Source organism: Barbus barbus (genome assembly GCF_936440315.1).
Source record: "Barbus barbus genome assembly, chromosome: 1".
NCBI classification, from domain to species: Eukaryota; Metazoa; Chordata; class Actinopteri; order Cypriniformes; family Cyprinidae; genus Barbus; species Barbus barbus.
The window spans coordinates 11,118,875-11,141,010 of NC_136729.1; positions in this window are offsets into that span (position 1 = coordinate 11,118,875).

Consider the following 22,136-nt stretch of genomic DNA (forward strand, 5'->3'; position numbering starts at 1 on the left):
AAAAAGTATAACATTTTAATAGAAAAGACACTGAAGTATATTGTAGTTTACCATAAATGCTTGTCAGTGCATTCAGCAGTATGCGTTTTCAAAGACAATGAAGTTATTACTTCATATATGTAATTATGAATTTGCATAAATATACGCACGTCTTTAAATTTACTTTAAGTGGGTCAAAAAGTTCAGCTAATTGCATTTAATATAAATTAAAGCTATAATACATTTTCATTTAAGTGCAATTAAGTTTCAAAAAGCATTCATTCAGTTAGCGCTTGTAAGTATATTATTTTAAAGTATATTATTTCTTTAACAAGTACTCTTTTTTTTTTTAAGTATACTAAAATTTACTTTTTTTTCACAAGGGCAGATATTTGATTGTCAGAAAAATAAGGAGTGTGTCCCTGTTTCCCAGAGCTCTGCCTCAGCTGTTTTGTTTAGCCAGCTGACCGTCTGACAGTCCAATCAAAACAACATTTGAATTGGGATTTGAATGTAAACACAGTGAGCATGACTCTGATAAAGTGTGTCAGCGTTGGTTATTTCTTCTTTGATCATTTTCATGTGCAGTAAAGGAATATGAAACCCTTTGGCTATAAGATAAATCTATATGTTACTGTACTTACTCTGAAGTTCAAAATTAAACAATGGGACAATATGAAAGCGAGCAGACCGATCTGATATACTGTAGGATAAACCGAAGTTTAACCCATATATACAGTATGTGCCATATCCGTCTAAATCAGGGCTGTCCAAACTCGGTCCTGGAGGGCCGGTGTCCTGCAGAGTTTAGCTCTAACTTGCCTCAACACACCTGCATGGAAGCTTTTAACTTTGCTTCTAGTATGCCTAGTAAGAGCTTGATTAGCTGCTTCAGGTGTGTTTAATTAGGGTTGGTGCTAAACTCTGCAGGACACCAGCCCTCCAGGACCGAGTTTGGACAGCCCTGATTTGCAAAAAACAGCTTGATATTTTTGTGAAAACTGTGAAAGTTCTTTCATTCTTTTATGAGAAGAAATTTCAAAAGAACTGCATTTATTTGAAATAGAAACTTTTGTAACAATAAATGTCCTTACTGCACTTTTGATCCATTTAATCTATGCTTTTCGAAGCCTCCACCAACTGTCTCCAAATGGTAACATATCATGTTATAGAAATCCATTTCAAAAGTCTCTTGCAGGGAAAAACTCCATCACCCTTCCCTCTCCTTTCTTTTTCTCCTTCGAGAGAGTGAGAATCAAAGGTATGCGTGGCTTGAACGAGAGCCAGAAATGGATCTATTGTTCTTCCATGAGCAGGTTCTGATGGTCATAAGCGTTTCTAGATCTGTCGTCTTTTGGGAATTGCAGACACATGCGCTATCTCCATCTGAACCTCTAAGGGAGGACAGTGGAGGAGAGGTCACAAAGAAGGATATCTTCTCTCTCTTACTTTCTCACTTCTGGGCTATAGATAAGGAGGGGTTAACTGCTGCAGACACTGCAGAGCCTGCAGATCTGAAAGCCAGACGTGGGTTTAGAGAAGAAGAGATGGGGGTGAGAAGAAGAAAATGAGTGTCTGTGTGTGAGTGAGGGAGACAAACACATAAATAAAACAATTCTTTGTTCATTTTCAAAACATGAGGTTTAAACCTCCCTCAGCAATAATGTTTGTGGTGTGTGTGTGTGTGTGTGTTGTGTGTGTGTGTGTGTGTGTGTGTGTGTGTGAGTGTAGAGGTTTGGCTGCACTTTTTGAAAAGCATTACACTTTTTGGCCATATTTCTGAAAATGTCCTCAAGTATTGGGAGACATGTTAAAAAATGACTTGTGAGGACATTTTAAATGGTCATAATTATTTGAAATATTTATAAATTGCCTAAATCACATTTTTGTTTCGAATAGGTTTCAAATTTAATAATGTAACAGAAAAAAAAAAAAGATTTTTAAAGACAATGTAGTGTTTCTGTGGGTGTGGCTATAGCATCATTAGGTTTTTACTAGGATGTTTTGGGTGGTTAGTATGTGGTTGCTTACTGGCCAGAGTCATAAGAGCTTACTCACAATTCTCTATAATATTTACATCTCTCGAAACCCTACAGTTTTGGGTCGGACATTTTTTTATTTTGAAAGATGTCTCTTATGCTCATCAAGGCTTAATTTATTTGATCAAAATACAGTTAAAACAGTGATATTGTGAAATATTATTACAATGTAAGATAGCTGTTGTTTTCTTAAAATATAATTTATTTCTGTTATGGCAAAGCTTTTTCAGGAGCTATTACTCCAGTCTTCAGTGTAACATGATCCTTCAGAAATCATACAGTATAACATGCTGATTTGGTGCTGGAGAAACATTTCTTAGAAAACAGTTCTGCCGCTTGATATTTTTGTGAAAACTGTGAAAGTTCTTTCATTCTTTTATGAGAAGAAATTTCAAAAGAACTGCATTTATTTGAAATAGAAACTTTTGTAACAATAAATGTCCTTACTGCACTTTTGATCCATTTAATCTATCCTTTTTCATAAAAGTATATATGCTGACTTAAACTTGATTAAAAAAACGTAACTAAAGGCCTGTTTTTGTACTTTTACATGTTGCAGTTTCACCCTCCTACAGGAAGGTTTTTGCCATACATTTCATTCACTACGGGGCAGTCGTGGCCTAATGGATAGAGAGTCGGACTTGTAACCTGAAGGTCGTGGGTTCGAGTCTCAGGTCCGGCAGGGATTGTAGGTGGGGGGAGTGAATAACCAACACTCTCTCCACCCTCAATACCATGACTGAGGTGAGACCCTTGAGCAAGGCACCGAACTCCCAACTGCTGTGTATGTTCACTACTGTGTGTACACTTGGATGGGTTAAATGCAGAGCACAAATTTCCGAGTATGGGTCACCATACATGGCCACACACCACTTCCCTTTCCCTTTAAAGGCAAGGAAAGCATCACAAGTGGGAATACGTGTATAGTCTCACCAAGAGACGTAAGTTAGCCTTCTGTAACTTCAAAGAGCTTTTGTTGTCATGGCCATAAGCAGGGTTTAGGGTCCGTCTGTCTCCATGAAAGCAAATCGCTTTTGTTGTCCACTAATAGCCTCAAACACAATCTATTGCAGAGCACAGATACAGTGTATTCCATTCAGTGAATGAAACTGCATATTGTGTGAATTACGTTTTCCGCCAGCCGGCTGCCCACCAGAAAATGAATTCATTAAAATAATAGAATTACAAATTGCCCAGTACACAGTGAACAAATTTAGAAGCCTGCTCAGTTTTGCATTGTGAAACTGTGTGACTGGAGGAAATATAGAAAAGTCTGTGCATGGCGAAGAGTCTGATGGAAAGAGAAAAAGCTTTATTCTCTCTCTTTCTGATATGTTCCTCCACACGGCTTATTCATTTCTCCTTACCAATTCTCTCTCTTATTAGATTTTTAGAGTCTGATATTTATTTTATTGCTCCTCTCATCTATCTGGCTCTTAAAAGCTCTTTCAGGAGCAGGAAATCTCCAATGTCCAGCTTTTAAAGTTATTTGCTTAAGCTGGAAATCCATTGCTTTGTATTGTTGTTTAAATAGATTCCATTTGTCTCCGTGACGCTCTAAAAACAGGTATTATAGCCCTTTATAAATGGGTCCTTATGTACCAGATTTTATGTATATGTGTTTTATCTAATATATTGAGTGAATGATGAATAAGTACATTTAGGGTGACAGACTCTTAAACAAAATATGAAAACATGTCAGCAGGACACTTAGTAAATTTGCTATACTGAACAGATCATATACAGTAAGTTCATGTTTTGATGAGTGATAGTTTGTGTATGTGTGTGTGTAAATGCGTCTTGATTGAGCTAAACTTATAACTGGTGCGTGTTGTGAAGGGTTTTGGAGAGCTTGTTGAAGGATTTGTAGTCTTTGCTGTTTTCTGAAGAGCATAATCAGGAGACAGAGCAGGATAGAAAGATAGTGTTAAAAATATGCTTTGGCATTGTTCCACATTATAGAAATAGTTTCCATCCTGCTCTGAATTAAGATTCAGAGTTTTGGCTCTGCTGCTATTCTGAATGCAGCGATGGAAACCCCCTCTCTGACTGGGATTAATGGCGTTAAGTGTTTGTGCAATCACATATAACGAGTTGTTAGTGAGTCTCATTGCTATTAGCTTCATTAAAAGCAATGATGTATAGAAATGATAGCATGGGAAAATTAATTTTCCCACTCCCTTGGTGACTAAACACTGACCTCATGAACGTAAATGCACGAGAAACAAATTTAAGGACGTTTTGAATGTCTGAGTAAATGCTATAAAAAGGGCACTGATTAAAATGCTTTAGGAGTTTAACACTGCACATCTTTTACAGTAGTATGTCATCTTTCTGATTTAATGATGCTGTTTTTGATTCTGGTTTTCTGTTTGTCATATTTTTGTCAGTTCTTCTTTTGATTAGTAAATGAATGTCGAAAGAACATGAAAGCATTTGGTTTATTTAAACATAAATATTTTCTCTTGACAACAGCAGTAGCCAAAAATAAACCAATATGATCTCATCAGTAATCATTGTTATTGATATCTAAAGTGTGGTTCTAGCATACAGACATTTTCATACATTTGTGTAGATACTGAAATGTATGGCATTAACATATTGACAGCATTTAAAACATGCAGTAATTTTGTGTATTATCAAATAATCCTTTAACTACAAATAATCCTTTAATAATTTTATGTTCTTAGTGAATATTGAATTCATGGATGCAATACGTTGATTTTGTTGTATGTAATCATTGGCATTGGCATATCACTATATTTACCTTATTTGACGATATATTCCATCACTTATCCAAGCCTTAATTGTAAGATGTTTTATACATATTCATTACGTTATACCATTTTATATAAATATTCATTAGGGATGATCCCGAATAGTCGAAGATTCGATGCTTCAATAGGAGTCGTCAAATATTCGCGGGCTGTTATGATCATGCCATTTTGGCTATATGGGGGTGCTCAAATATCTGATTTCACGTAGAACTACCGATTTTCTCCCAATAAGTTAATATACAGCCTATTAAGATAATGCTGTAAATAAGAACCTGAAACGAAAGAAGCTTTAAATATTTTAACGTGCGTGAATAAATCCAACTACCCCTATAGATTTAAGTTTCACTTTCCATAATCAGTCACCGACAGAGGAGCATCTTGGCGGCAGGGATTTAAAACTTTAACAAGACTCAAACTGACACAGGCAGAATGAAAGGATTTTTTTCGATCAGGTAGGGTACAAGTGATTTTCAAAACATTTCAGCCAGTTTATATACACTCACTTTATTAGGTACACCTTGCTAAATCTCCCGTTTCACCACATCCCAAAGGTGCTCTATTGGATTGAGATCTGGTGACTGTGGAGGCCATTTGAGTAAAGTGAACTCATTGTCATGTTCAAGAAACCAGTCTGAGATGATTTGAGCTTTGTGACATGTTGCATTATCCTGCTGGAAGTAGCCATCAGAAGATGGGTACACTGTAGTCATAAAGGGATGGACATGGTCACCAACAATACTCAGGTAGGCTGTGGCGTTTAAACAATGCTCAATTGGTACTAAGGGGCCCAAAGTGTGCCAAGAAAATATCCCCCACACCATTACGCCATCACCACCAGCCTGAACCATTGAGACAAGTGAAGTGACGTGAAGAGACATACTGCCAAGTATGGTGAACCATACTCGGAATTCGTGCTCTGCATTTAACCCATCCAACGTGCACACACACACACACAGCAGTGAACACACACACACCGTGAACACACACCCAGAGCAGTGGGCAGCCATTTATGCTGCGGCGCTCGGGGAGCAGTTGGGGGTTTGGTGCCTTGCTCAAGGGCACCTCAGTCATGGTATTGAGGGTGGAAAGAGCGCTGGACATTCACTCCCCCCACCTACAATCCCTGCCAGCCCAAGACTCGAACCCGCAACCTTTGGATTACGAGTCCGACTCTCTAACCATTAGGCAGCAGAAATCGAGACTAATCAGACCAGGCAACGTTTTTCCAATCTTCTATTGTCCAATTTTGGTGAGCCTGTGACAATTGTAGCCTCCGTTTCCTGTTCTCAGCTGACAGCGGCAGCTATCTTTCTTAGCGACACCCGGTGTGGTCTTCTGCTGCTGAGGCCCATCTGCTTCAGAGTTTGACGTGTTGTGCGTTCAGATATGGTATTCTGCATACCTTGGTTGTAACGAGTGGTTATTTGAGTTTCTCTTGCCTTTCTATCATCTCTAACAAGTCTGCCCATTCTCCTCTGACATCAACAAGGCATTTTCGTCCACACAACTGCCGCTCACTGGATATTTTCTCTTTTTCTGACCATTCTCTGTAAACCCTAGAGATGGTTGTGCGTGAAAATCCCAGTAGATCAGCAGTTTTTTAAATACTCAGAACAGCCCGTCTGGCACCAACAAACATTCCACGTTCAAAGTCACTTAAATCCCCTTTCTACCCCATTCTGATGCTCGGTTTGAACTTCAGCAAGTCGTCTTCACCACATCTAGATGCCTAAATGCATTGAGTTGTTGCCATGTGATTGGCTGATTAACAATTTGTGTTACAAAGCAATTGAACAGGTGTACCTAATAAAGTGGCCGGTGAGTGTATATACAGTTGTGTTCAAAATAATAGCAGCCCAACATCACTAACCAGATCAATCACTGTTTTTGGTAGAAATTATATTTCTACAAAGTAAATATTTTACTAGTAGGTTTGGTAGAGTAATAAAAAACCAACAGGCCCAACAGTCATGACATACATGTTGTTGATTCTGTGTAATTGAATCATTAATTGAAAAGTGTGTGTTCAAAATAAAAGCAGTGTGGATGTCAGGGATTCATCAGTGTCACAGCCACCTCTGACACACACCAGATCACTAATCACCCGCACCTGCAGCCATCAATCAGCACTCCTTCAAATGCACGCTTCACTCAGACACTCACTGTCTAGTCTACCGTTCGCCACCCCTTAACTGTTCCCAGACCACGTATGCACCCACCTGTGTATACTTACCTATCGGACTCCAGAGGTTCGTTCTGCTACTCTCCAGCAAAGTCTCCATTTTTCCTGGTTCCCGCTCTCCTACGATCCTTCAACAACAAACAACCATAAGCATTCAGCTAAGACCCATTGAACTGACTCTATCTCCTATCTTCTCACCTGCCATTTGCTCCTCACGACCTGCTACCATTTCTATCAATAAATCATCTTGTTAATCCACTTGCCTGTTGTTTCCGGCTCAGTTTATGACAGTAGAGTTTAATTAGAGAGGTAAATCATTCTGTGAAAAAACTGGTGTCAAACAAGTGACCCTTATTTATAGACTATGGCAACAAATGCTGCACTGTGCATTTCTCTCTGAAAATCAGAGTAAAATGGGTCGTTCCAGACATTGTTCAAAAGAATAGTATTCTTTGATTAAAAAGTTGATTGGAAAGGGGAAAACATATAAAGAAGTGCAGAGAATAATTGGCTGCTCAGCTTAAATTATATCAAATGCTTTAAAAATGGCAACCAAAACAAGAAAGATGTGGAAGAAAATGGAAAACTACCGTTTGAATGGATCGAAGAATAGCCAAAATGGCAAAGACTGAGCCAATGATCAGCTCCAGGGTGATCGAAGAAAGTCTAAAGCAGGGCTGTCCAAACTCGGTCCTGAAGGGCCAGTGTCCTACAAACTTTAGCTTCAACTTGCCTCAACACACCCGCATAGAAGCTTCTAGTATGCCTAGTAAGAGCTTGATTAGCTGCTTCAGGTGTGTTTAATTAGGGTTGGAGCTAAACTCTGCAGGACACCGGCCCTCCAGGACAGAGTTTGGACAGCCCTGGTCTAAAGTTACCTGTGAGTACTGTAACAATTAGAAGATGCCTATGTGAAGCCAAGCTATCGGCAAGAAGCTCCTGCAAAGTCCCATTGTTGAAAAACCGAAGAGGTTACAATTTGCCAAAGAACACATTGAATGGCGCAAGAGAAATGATGCAATATTTTGTGGACTGATGAAGCAAGATTGTTCTTTTTGGGTCTAGGGGCCGCAGACAGTTTGTCAGACGACCCCCAAACACTGAATTCCAGCCACAGTACACTGTGAAGACAGTGAAGCATGGTGGCGCAAGCATCATGATATGGGGATGTTTCTCATACTACGTATTGGGCCTATTTATCGCATTCGAGGGATCATGGATCAGTTTGAGTATATTAAAATACTTAAACAGGTTATGTTGCCTTATGCCGAAGAGGAAATGCCCTTGAAATGGGTGTTTCAACAAGACACCCATTTCAAGGGCACTGGTGGTGGACGAGGAGACACCACCCCTCACAATGTAGAGCGCTTTGAGTGCTTAGAAAAGCAGAAAAGCGCTATATAAATGTAATGAATTATTATTATTATTATTATTATTATTAACAATCTCAAACACACCAGTAAGCGAGCAGCATCTTGGTTCCAGACCAACAAGATTAACGTTATGGAGTGGCCAGCCCAATCTCCAGACCTTAATCCAATAGAAAACTTGTGGGGTAACATCAAAAATGTTGTGAGGCAAAACCAAGAAATGCAGAGGAATTGTGGTGTGTAGTGCAATCGTCCTGCTGGAATACCAGTTCACAGGTGCCAGACTCCATGCAGCACAGATGTGGAGCAGTTCTCAGAAACCGTGGCTATACAACTAAATGTTAGTTCCATCATTCACAAGAAAGCTAAATCTTCAAGCATTCTTCTGTTTATACAGTAAATGTGAAAAAAATGATTTGAACAGCCTAATATTCCTTTTTCTTCACTTTCTGTAAAGTAATAAATTAGCTAAATTCTTCTTCATGTTTTGATTTGGAATAGAATGTGCAATGTTCCCAATGCATTTTGTGTATTGAAGTAAAAGTTATAATAAGGATTTTGAGCTTTACTCGCTTTTTTAAACATTGCTATTATTTTTAACACAACTTTATTGTGTATATTATAAGATGCATTTGGTTGAGTTACGCTGCAGTGGTGATTTTCTCTTCAGCACGCAGCGTAAGCAGTACAAACAACAATGCAGAATATTAATAAATATGACAGAGACTATACATAACATTATAATTAGAACACTGTTATAATAAAACGCTTTGAATTTTTAGAGTTTAGTTGCCGTGTTTCTGCACGTTGTTATATTCAGAGCCACGCAGACACGTTCATGCATTCGGGCCATTTTATGCAGATAGCCTAGTCGTAATATAACGATATGTTGTATAAATAGCCTAACAAAGTATATTCTATATAAGATAAATGATGAGTTAAATCCCATTGATTAAAAACCTGTTATCAAATGCTTCATTTTACTGGTCATCTTCAGCACGCACAGCTCAAAGCAGAAATGCAGAACATTATAACTACTGTCATATACATAACGTTATAATGAGAGCACTATTGTGCTATCGTGCACTGGCATGGTTCAAATCGTACTTATCTGACTGCCATCAATTTGTGGCAGTAAATGAAGAGGTATCATACCAATCACAAGTGCAGTATGGAGTACCTCAAGGCTCAGTACTTGGCCCCTTACTTTTCACGCTTTACATGTTACCCTTTGGAGATATCATTAGGAAACATGGTGTTAGCTTTCACTGTTATGCTGATGATACCCAGCTCTATATTTCTTTGCGACCTGATGAAACTTACCAATTTGCAAAACTAACAGAATGCATAGTTGATATCAAAAACTGGATGACTAGCTATTTCTTACTGCTAAATTCTGAAAAAACAGAGGTGTTAATTATGGGACCAAAAACTTACTTATCTATACTTATTTACTTAATATTTATCTAATACTTGATGGCTGCTCTGTAAATTCTTCGTCATCAGCTAGGAACCTAGGTGTACTTTTTGATAGCAAACTTTCCTTCGAAAAACATGTTTCTAGTATTTGTAAAACTGCATTTGTCCATCTTAAAAATATATCTAAATTCCCACCTATGCTCTCAATGTCAAATGCAGAAACATTAATTAATGCGTTCATGACCTCGAGGCTAGATTATTGTAATGCTTTATTGGGTGGTTGCTCTGCACGTTTAATAAACAAACTCCGGCTGGTTCAAAATGCACAGATATAGTTCTTACTAGAACCAGTAAGTATGACCACATTAGCCCGGTTCTGTCAACACTGCACTGGCTCCCTATTAAACATTGCGGCGAGGGGGGCGTGGTTCAGCGGAGTCTGCAGCAGGAGAGAGAGTTGGGAGACTAGTGGTGAGTAAGTGGGTCAAGTGCAAATGACAAACACCTGTGTCTTGTTCCAGTAATTGGCGTGGAGAGACCGCATAAAGGGACCGGGAAACCAAAAGCAGAGAGAGAGGGACAGACTGCTGACTGGTGGATGTGTGAGGAGATCGTTTGCTCTGGAGAGCCCAAGACTGAGGTTGCTTTTGCATTGTGTTATATTGAGCGCTGGTTGCACGACGTTTTGTTTGTTTTACTGAGAACCAAAATAAATACCACCAGTAGCAGTCAAGCCGACCCCGTCCTCTTCCTTTCTAACCTCTGACTTTGTTACAAACATCGTATACATTTTAAGATCTTGCTAATTACCTAAAAGGCCCTGAATGGTTTGGCACCTCAGTATTCGAGTGAGCTCTTATCACATTATAGTCCTTCACGTCCGCTGCGATCTCAAAATTCTGGCCATTTGATAGTACCTAGAATATCAAAATCAACTGCGGGCGGCAGATCATTTTCCTATTTAGAGCCCAAACTCTGGAACAATCTACATAACACTGTTCGGGAAGCAGACACACTCTTGTCAGTTTAAATCTAGATTAAAGACCCATCTCTTTAACCTGGTTTACACACAATACACTATTGCATTTCTATAATTCAAATCCGTTAAAGGATTATTAAGATGCATTAATTAGGTCAACCGGAACCGGGAACACTTCCCTAAACACCCAATGTACTAGTTACATCGTTAGAAGAATGGCATCTACGCTAATATTAGTCAGTTTCTTTCTTATTCCGAGATAACCGTAGCCACCCAGATCTAGACTGTATCCAGATCAGATGGTCACTGCAGCCACCCGGCTCCAGTCCGTATCCAGATCAGATGGTGGATCAGCACCTAGAGATGATCTCTACAGCCCTGAACGTTAGCGGAGCCCAGAGACTGATCCCCTGTCTCCTAAACAGCCATCGGGACAAGACCACAGGAAGCAGATTCAGATTCCTGAGTCCTTTGCACAATCAGATTCTGCTTTAGCCTAGATTTAAACAGCTGATTTTTTTCTGGCCAGAGGAGAATGACACTATTTCCCTGTCTAAATACTGTAAAGCTGATATAAAGCCACCCAGCTTTATATCAAGCTGATGTAAAGCTGCTTTGACACAATTTGCATTGTTAAAAGCACTATACAAATAATAGTGACTTGACTTGATTGTAAAAAAATTTTTGTGAATTCTTAGGGTTTTGCTGACGTTTAATGCTATCTTTTAATCAAAACATAATCCGTTACACATTTTTCGTTTGTGTTACGAATGTTTGACTTTACTCTTGGTAATGTATTTTGCCCCTGCCCCCAAACATATGATTCGACTATCAGTCGACTATCGGCAAGATTCGAAAATTCCAATTCGACTATGGAAATCCTTAGTTGTGGGCACACCTAATATATATATATATATACAATAAAATGTAATATATAATGTAATAATAATGTGTGTGTGTGTGTGTGTGTGTGTGTGTATGTATATATATATATATATATATATATATATATATATATATATATTAGTGCTGTCAATCAATAAAAAAGATTTATCTAATTAATCGCACATTTTTCTGAAATTAATTGTGATTAATCCCACCTAACATTAAAGTTTTTAAATATACTTTTATATTGCAATAATTTCACATTCAATCTTCAAATTAATGTACAAACAACATAAAGACAGTACATTTTTTATATTTGTTTAATGGCATCTTTATTTTTATGACTGAAGTCCAGTATCACTGATACCAATTAATACTGATTTCCCTATAAAAATATGTCCCCCTAATATTTAACCATTGACTATAGCCATTCAACTTTACATTATAATTAAAAGATATCAATTTTAACATTTAATAGACTTTCAAAATAAAAATAATCTTCACATAAACCCATTATAATAAATGTCATATTTATCTACCTGTGCCCCTCAGTTGAAATATACAGAAATTGAATAAAGTTATCAAACACTAAATTCTAAACTAAATACAGATGAATCCTTAAAACTATAAAAGTTATTGATTTCCTCTTTTTTTCTTTTGCTCTTGATGAACAGACATCACAGCAGCTGGTTATTAGGTTGTTTTGGCTGCTATTTCTTTAAGAGCTGCTCCTGCTGAACATCTGACACGCATCATATTTTCTCTCAACTCTACCTTTTCTGACCCATTTCAGTCTCTTCGATGAGCTGACGGGTTGAATCGGTTGTGTTAGATGAGGGAGACAGTGCTAAGATGTTTCAGGACAGTTTTGAAAACCATTACAGAAATATTTCAGAGTTCTTAATGTAACTCATATATATCATATTACATGCATGCACAGTTTTATGGCAGCTTTAATCGCCTTTTTGTTAATTTCATGACTTAACTGATCTCGACATTGCATGCTGGTAGTATCTTTTCATGATTTGATATGAAATGATACAAACTATGCGCACGCCGGCACTTTATAAGGTACAACTGTTTAATTGCTTGGTAACACAAATTGCTAATCAGCCAATCACATGACAGCAACTCAATGCACTTAGGCATCTAGATGTGGTGAAGACGACTTACTGAAGTTCAAACCAAGCATCAGAATGGGGAAGAAAGGGTATTTAAGTGACTTTGAACGTGGAATGTTTGTTGGTGCCAGACGGGCTGGTCTGAGTATTTCAAAAACTGCTGATCTACTGGGATTTTCCTGTACAACCATCTCTAGGGTTACAGAGAATGGTCAGAAAAAGAGAAAATATCCAGTGAGCGGCAGCTGTGTGGACAAAAATGCCTTGTTGTTGTCAGAGGTCAGAGGAGAATGGGCAGACTGGTTAGAGATGATAGAAAGGCAACAGTAACTCAAATAACCACTCGTTACAACCAACAGAAGCTCCACAGTGCAACAGAAATACAGCAACAGGACAGGACACAGATAATAAAAGAATAATACAAATATCCAAATAGGCAATGTACAAAACAGCAAAAACACAATATATAATATAGACAATTATGTGTGTACAGGTCTGATATGTGCAAATTTGAAATGAAAATATTTAATAAATAAAAAATAAGTAAGTGTGGTGAATAAAGTAAGGGGCCACCTGGTCGTTCTGGTGCTCAGAGCTCTGTAGTGTCGACCAGACGGTAACAGTTCAAAGAGGGAGTGTGCTGGATGTGAGGGGTCCAGAATGATTTTGCCAGCCCTTTTGTTCACTCTGGATGAGTACAGTTCTTGAAGAGTGGGTAGGGTTGTACCAATGATACACTAAGCAGTCCGGACTACCCTCCGTAGTCTTCTGAGGTCAGATTTGGTAGCTGAGCTGAACCAGACAATTATTGAAGTACAGAGGACGGATTCAATGATGGCAGAGTAGAACTGTTCCAGCAACTCCTGTGACAGGTTGAACTTCCTCAGCTGGCGAAGGAAGTACAACCTCTGCTGGGCCTTTTTGACAATAGAGTCAATGTGATTGTCCCACTTCAGGTCCTGAGAGATGGTGGTGCCCAGGAATCTGAATGACAGCACGACAGGCCTGGGTATAGAAGAGGGGACATAGGAAATAACCCGTTCGAGGGTAGAAAACGCTTTGGCCAGACCAGGGGCAAAGACGAGATAAGAAGGGGCCATGAAGGGCCTGCAAATCCCCACTCTCTTAAGAGAAGATATCGCCAAAAGGAAGTCTCAAAGTGAGAATGCGATCAAAAATCTCTTCAATAGGCTCGAATGGAGGTTACAGAGAGCTTCTAAAACCACAGCCAGGTCCCCGTAGGGACACGTCGTACAGGAGGCCTCAGCCTCAGCGCACCGTGGAGGAAACATGTAACCAGGGGTTGTCGACCCACTGTAAGACCACCGAGAAGGGCGTGGTAGGCCGATAAAGCCGCCACGTAAACCTTCAGAATGGAGAGAGTTACCCCTGCGGAGAAACAGGCCTGCAGGACCTCCAGCACTGTACCAAACGGGCAGTTAACTGGGTCAAAGTGGCGGTCTCCGCACCAAGAAGTGAAACATTTTCACTTCAGGGCATACAGTTTCCTCGTAGAGGGAGCTCTGGATCGGAAGATGGTCTCAGCAACCTCGGTTGAGAGACCGGAAGCTATGAGCTGCGCCCCCTCAGAGGCCACAGCCACAGCTTCCACAACTCCGGGCGGGGGTGAAGGATGGTGCCCCCCGCCTGTGAGAGGAGATCTCTCCTGACGGGAATCTCCCACGGAGAGCCGTCGAGGAGAGAAATCAGGTCCGAGAACCATACTCGGCCTGGCCAGAACGGTGCTACCAAAAGTAGGCTGATCTCATCCTGGCGCACTCTCGCCAGAACTCCCGGGAGCAGAGCAATCGGGGAAAAACGTACAGACGAAGCCTCGGCCAGGTCTGTACCATAGTGTCCAGTCCAGAGGAGCTGGAGGAACTAGAGGGGCATAGCGCTGACTCTTGAGTCGCAAAGCCAAAAACTTTCCATATCTGCTTCACCACCACGGGTGAAGCATCCATTCCCCGGGCCTCGGCCCCTGCCTCGACAGGATGTCTGCTCCCTGAAATACCCAGGGATATAGTATGGCTCTCAGCGAGCGAAGTTAGCCTGGGACCACACGAGGATCTGGTGCGCCAGCTGTATAAGGGGCGTGACGCAGACCTCCCTGGTGGTTGATGTAAGAGACCACCCCTGTGCTGTCGGTGCGCACCAACACATGGTGATCTCTTAGGTCTGGGAGAAAGTGCTTGAGTGCACGAAACACGGCCAACATCTCCAAACAATTGATATGCCACATGAGATGGCGACCGCTCCACAGACCGCGGGCAGGGTGGTCATTCATGACTGCTCCCCAACCGGTGAGGGATGCGTCCGTCGCTAGCATTACGCGGCGACAAGAAGCTCCCAGCACTGGGCCCTGAGACAAGAACCAAGCTTGGCTCCACATGACTAAGGCACGTAGGCATCGCCACGTGACCTTGATCATGCAAAGCGGATTTCCCTTCGGAGAGAACCCCTTGGTCTTGAGCCACCACTGTAGGGGTCTCATGTACAGCAGGCCAAAAGTTATCACGTTGGACGCAGCTGCCATGAGCCCCAGCAGTTCTGAAACTGCTTGACAGTGAGTGACTGGCTCTATTTCACTCTCTTGACTGAGGTGAGGATTGACTCGATCCGAGCAGGAGACATACGTGCCTGCATCATGGTCGAATCCCACACCACGCCTAGATAAGTGGTTCTCCGTACTGGAGAAATCACACTTTCTTGGCGTTCAGTCTCAACCCCTTCATGTGCGCGAGAACGACATCTCGATGCCGAATCGCCACCTGCTCTGATCGAGCTAGAATCAACCAATCGTTGATGTAAAAGTGCAGGGTGAGAGTGCAAGGCCAACGGGAAGAACCCGATATTGGTAAGCTTTGCCCCCAAAAGCAAACCTCAGGGACTTCCCGTGAGAGTGAAGGATGGAGACGTGAAATATGCGTCCTTGGATCCATCGTGACAAACCAGTCCTCGGAGACACGACTGATGAGTGTAAGCACCCTGAACTTCAGTCACATGGCTGAGCGGTTCAACTGACGCAGATCTACCATCCTTCTTTGGAACAATGAAGTACCAGCTGTAGAACCCGGACTCACTTCCGTGAGGAGGGACCACCTCGATGGCCTCCTTCCTCAAGAGAGTGTCTACTTCTTGTTCCATGATCAGAGCCTGCTGGGGGCCCACGCACGTGGGAATCACCCCGTTGAAAGGCGGTGGCGGAGCGGCGAACTGAATACAAAGGCCTTTCTCTACAGTACGCAGGACCCAATGAGATCCAATTGGCAGTAGTTTCCACGCTGCCTAAATGGTCTACTAAGGGAACCAGTCTCTCGAGACTGGCCTCTGATGTACCCAGAGCTGCTGGCTCGGTTCCCTGAAGCGGAGGACCAGCAGGAGACGGCCGAACCAGGAGCTCTAGAGACCCCCGCAGGGGTGGCGAGCTTCTCAGCTCCGCTACACTTTGGCGCGGAAGAAACTGAGAACATCGCTCGCTGGAGCCAGCTGCGCCCTGGAACACTGGCAGGGTTGGCAGACTGATCTCCCGAGGGCACTGGGGGGAGACGGACACCGTATATGAGGTGTAACCCGCTCTGCCCCAGAGGGGTCTGCCCTCGTAAGTCCTGGCCATAGCATCAGGACTGCCTCAGCCTCCTATTGAACGACGGTCCTCAGACCCGTGTCATTCCAAGGAAGATCAGGCTGATAGAACCAGACCCTGCAAGGCAGGACCCAAAGAGACACATTGGCAGTAGTTTCCACGCTGTCAGATGATCTCCTAAGGGAACCAGTCTCTCGAGACTGGCCTCTGGTGTACCTAGAGCTGCTGGCTCGGTGCCCTGAAGCGGAGGACCGGCAGGAGACGGCCGAACCAGGAGCTCTAGAGACTTCTGGCGAGCTTCTCAGCTCCGCTACACTTTGGGTCGGAAGAAACTGAGAACATCGCTCGCTGGAGCCAGCTGCGCCCTGGAACACTGACAGGGTTGGCAGACTGATCTCCCGAGGGCACTGGGGGGAGACGGACACCATATAATGAGATGTAACCCGCTCTACCCCAGAGGGATCTGCCCTCGTAATGCACGCTGCAAATGCCTCGGCAACCCCTGCATGTTGTTAATGCATTAAAATTCACGTGTTTTTGGCCCTTATGGCCTTCCATATTTCCGCGCTCGTTTGACTCGCGCCTGACGCTGAAGTGAAGTTGAAGCGTGCGTCTGAAACGTCTCCTGTTTGATGTGCTTGTAAAGATGTTCTGTGACTGAATAAATGCACTTCTTGTCAAGAAAAAAAGAGACAGAATTATCAGTTATGAGTGGGGTGACCAACCCTAGGCCCCTCCCCTGCGTTAAATAATTGTAATGCGTTAAACTGAAAAAATAAATCGCCTGCGTTAACGCTAATTTTGACAGCACTAATACATATATATATATATATTTTTTTTTTTTTTCTTTGCTCCGTTCAGCTGTTGAAACCAGCTCTGCTCATCGCCTGCAGAGTGCCATTCCACACAGCCAAGGCAACACAGGAGTGGCTTTGGTACTGAATGTCCTAGTGTGGCCCAGCCAGAGCCCTGACTTGAACCCTATTGAACATCTCAATCTGACCAAGTTTGAGAGGATTTGCAAAGAAGAATGGCAGAAAATCTCCCAATCCAGGTGTGCAAAACTTTTTGCGTTATACCCAAAAAGACTGGAGGCTGTAATTTCTGCCAAAGGTCCTTCGACTAAGTACTGAGTAAAGGGTCTGTATACTTATGTAAATGTGATATTTCCATTTTTTTTTTCTTTTTAATAAATGTACAGACAATTCTAAAATTCTGTTTTCACTTTGTCATTACGAGGTACAGAGTGTATATTAATGAGAAATAAAAATTAATTTAAACAATTGTAGTATTAGGCTGCAATATAACAAAATTGAAAAAAGTGAAGGGGGTCTGAATACTTCATGAATGCACTGTATGTATATATATATATATATATATATATACAGTGTGTGTGTGTATGTGTATATATATATATATAAATAAAAATGGTATATTGTAATGAAAATCATTGTCACTGTACATTTATCTGCCTATACATATTATTATATTGAGTGATTAGGTTTAGAGTAGTAGTGAGGTAAGGGACTAAAAAATATATTTATAATAGTATAGTAAATAAATAGTAGATATAATCAAATACATTTATAATACAAATACAAAAGATTCATGAAGATCTTTACATTTAAGCTGTGCATAAGTAGATACCTTTATGTTTTACATGCTGTCAGTACATCCATATTGTATGTTTCAGTGTATATCCAGATGTACAAAAATGTACATGCAAACAGTACATCTGAATTCCTATGAGTGCCAATGAGATCAGGCTGTATAAACACAAACACATAAATCGCAAAATGTGTTATGTACACGTTTGCTTCTTGAACAATTCAAAATATAGCTTTCCAGCACTGTGAACCTGAATACCACTCTTGAGTCAATCCACCCATTATGTTACACCGTGAGACTCGTGGAGTAGAGAGGGTTGTTTTTGGGCCTCAATCTGGGTCTATTTTCCTGCTCTGGATAGTAAAAGCTTTGGCCCTGAGGGTTGTATGGGAGGGTACACAAATACTCTGACATTTTACTCACCCCAGTGTTAATCAGACTTTCTCCTCACTCTCATAACCAGGGCCAGATTGTAGTTGGTGGACTTAGAACAGCATCATGCATCAAAGCCACTCTGCTTTAGCTTCTTTGTGTGTGTTCTGTTGAGCTAGGGCTAATAGAGACTCATAGCCTTTTAACTGTGACCACCAGAGTCGGTTTTGAGCCTTTAAACTCTAAGTTTAACAGACTATAGAAAATGAAAAAGGTAAGGTGGGGACTTGGTTCAATTTATCGGATGTTGATTGGATTATGAGAATTGAGCGTTTCACTCAAAATGGAGGCAAATAAATGTGAATTTGCAAGGTTGGATTTAAGCTGCCTTCGCGTGCTATCTGAAATATTGTAAATATGACTTTCCTAGTTGGAAAATGGATATGAACGGCCTCTGAAGACTCAGAAGTTTTTTTAAATCCAAGTTTCCGATTTCGGCAGGCCATAAACTTGAAATGTGGGGAGGAAAGAAACATAGCTGTAGTACTGTAAAGTTGTATTTATTTTTCTCATAACCTCTACGTTGCTTTCACATGTATATTTATTCATATAAATAACCAGTTGATGCATATTGTATGTATGGAACACAGTGAAAATAGCATTTATTTGACTGAAATTTCTGAATCGAGAGTAAACTAGATTGTGCAGTAAATGTTTATATCATTACCAATGAATGGCTACATTTTGTTCAAAACCTGTTGGATTGACTAAATATCTTTTGGCTTTAACAAGATTTCCTCAGAGAATGCAATCACAAATGGGCCGTCTTCCATGAGTCCTGTTCTTTCCAGCGCGGACATTAGAGGGCGCACGGGAGGCGCGGAGCTGGACGGGACCAGCGGGAACTCAGGTGGGCTGGACGGGACCAGCGGGAACTCAGGTGGGCTGGACGGGACCAGCGGGAACTCAGGTGGGCTGGACGGGACCAGCGGGAACTCAGGTGGGCTGGACGGGACCAGCGGGAACTCAGGTGAGCACTTGCGAGGTGCAGGAATTGGTGGGCGCAGACGAGGAGCAGGCAATGGAAGGCACTGGCGAGGAGCGGGCACTGGAGGGCACTTGCAAGGAGCAGGCACTGGAAGGCACTGATGAGAAGACATTGGAGAAAGAACAGGAGCCGAGAACTCCGGGGGAAGAGCCTCATCCATTAGCCCCTCGTTCTGCGTTGGCGGAGCCTGATTGCTTGTGGGCTGTGGAATCATCCCAATCTCCAACGGCGCAACGTTCGTCGCCGGTTGCGGCGGATTCCTCATCGCCGTGGGTGGTGGAAACATCCTCGCCGCGGGCGGAGGAAGCAGGTGGATCGGCAACGACCCTCCGTTGTGGGGAACCAAAACCAGCCGCCTCCTCATTTTCGGTTATGGTCCGATCTTCTGTAACGGAACGGGTCAGACACAGAAGGTAAGTGAAATCACAAGGTGTTTATTTACAAGGTGAACAGCAATCAGCAATCGTGAAGATTCTTCGGACTTGGTGAGTATCAATCCGTGAGGTTAAAGTAAGAGGAATGTCAATCACAATAAGTCTCTCTGTCTTGACAGATCCTAGAGATTGGCAGCGTCAGAGACCCACGAGGATTCAAACAAGTCACCGGCGACAGACGAGGAGGATGACTGGAAGAGGACAAGGCAGAAGGTGAGTAATGACAGGTAAGTATTCACAGGTATCTATACTCAGCTTTTAGGGGAGCAGAGACGGTCCAGGTAGCAATCCTAACAGCCAGTGTAGTGCTGTAACGTCACTTCAAGATCGGACGAAGAAGTGAGCTGAGGGAAGTGCTTTTATGAGTGTGGTGATAGGAGATTGATGAGGTGCAGGTGCGGGTGATGATTGGAGATAAACAGGTGACAGTGATGAGTGACGGGGAAGACGGGCCATTCTGTGACACTTAAACAGTAGCAGGCCAACTGGGTTTAATGTTGTGGAAATCTGCCCAAGCACAAACTGCTTTTTGGACAGAGCAAAATTGTCTGGTAAAATAATTCTTCTAAGTATTTTGTATTGGATGCGAATCTTCTGTAAACCTAATGTTTTGGCTTTCTTGAAACATACATTAAGCAAAAATGAGACGGGTGTTATAATTCCCATCTAAGATACAAGTTGATATCAGTAAGGAGGACAGTGTTTATGTATGTGTGAATTTGTTGTTATAGTATTGTGATCAAGTCAGCCTTTCATCTGAATCAAAAGATCTCCAGATGCTGTAATACTTAAACATGGACGTTATGGACAGTGTCTGAACATGATGTATTTGATAAACATACATTTGTGTCTCTATGCTTGTGTATGTGTATGTGATCGCTCCAGCTGAATTGGATTTGAAACTTATCACAGTTCAAAGAGAGGGCTTTCCATAAGTGCTGTCAAAGACTGAATTATGAATTTTAAAAATGTCAAACAGAGACACATAAGACTATACATCCTGCACCAAGATCCTTGTTTCCATACACAGCTGCAAATGTTGATCGGTAAAGTTATTGTAACATATAACACAATCGTTTTTCTATGTTTTTGTGGAATGCTGTCTTTAAGAGTGTGGACAGATTAGTGTTTAGAGTTTGTAGTACTCTCTGTATGGGGCTTCCATTTGCATCAGTATCTTAAAATTGATAACATTACGTCTGCTTTTACTTTGTACTGCTGCCAAGTACATGACCACTGGCAACAGCATGAGAGCATAATAGCAAGCTTGAAACTTGAAGACATGAATGTCTGTTGCACGTATAACATCTCATCATTCTCTTCTCAGCCGTAATCACAGCTCTCATGTAATTATCACATGCAAGAATTAGGAAAACTGTTTATAGAGCAGCTAGTGAGTGACCGGATTCAGTTCAGCATGATATGAAGGGTTGGTGGAAGCAGCATGAGATCTGAGAACAATATTAAGAATGAGGGATCTTGAGAGTGGAAAAGAGCAAATGTGATTTACAGGTGGTGGGTGGACGGTTCCAGGAAAAAATAAAGGAAAATAAATGAAAAAAAATACCCTGAGGATCTTCTGTGCTGTCCTGCAGATTTGAACCCTGTTTCACCTCAGTGTACTTTGGATATGGAGTCGTGAAATGAAGGTTAGGTACATCAGCACTGTTGGTGAGATGAAAAGAGATCATGAGTAAAGTAAGGTGTTTAAAACACATGCCTTTTTTCCTAGAAATCTTCAGGTTGGTTTCGTACAATATTCTTCTTATTATCATGACTTTGCAGGACTGTAAATCCTTGAAATTTTGTAACAAAAGCTTCTTGGGACTGTTTTCTTTTAATTCATGTTTCATTTGGCTAAAGATTGTCAGATAAGTGTAGCTATTACATAGACCCATGATTGTATTTTGAACATTGAGTGTTTCCATGGTAAATATGGATATGTTCTTGTAGAAACTGTAGTGTATGAATAGATTTGCCCAAGCTCTTATGATTGTTAGAAGTATCTCTGTTTACTGACATTCAGTTTGGCATTGTGCATGTGTATCATTGTGCATGTGTATCATTGTGCATGTGGACTGAAAAAAAAAATCCATTACAAATCACTTAACGTTTAGACACCACTCCAAAATGTTATGATGTGATATTTGCTTTTAATGATCACCACAAGAGGAGTCAAATTGACACAAACAAGGTTGTGTCAAGTTTTATGATTCTTTCACCAAAATAAAAAGATAAAACAAATAAACTCTCCAAAAAAAACCTGACCCTATTTCAGTGCAACGTTGAAGTTATCTAATGTTATCAACTGTCTTAGACATGTGTTTCATTCACAAG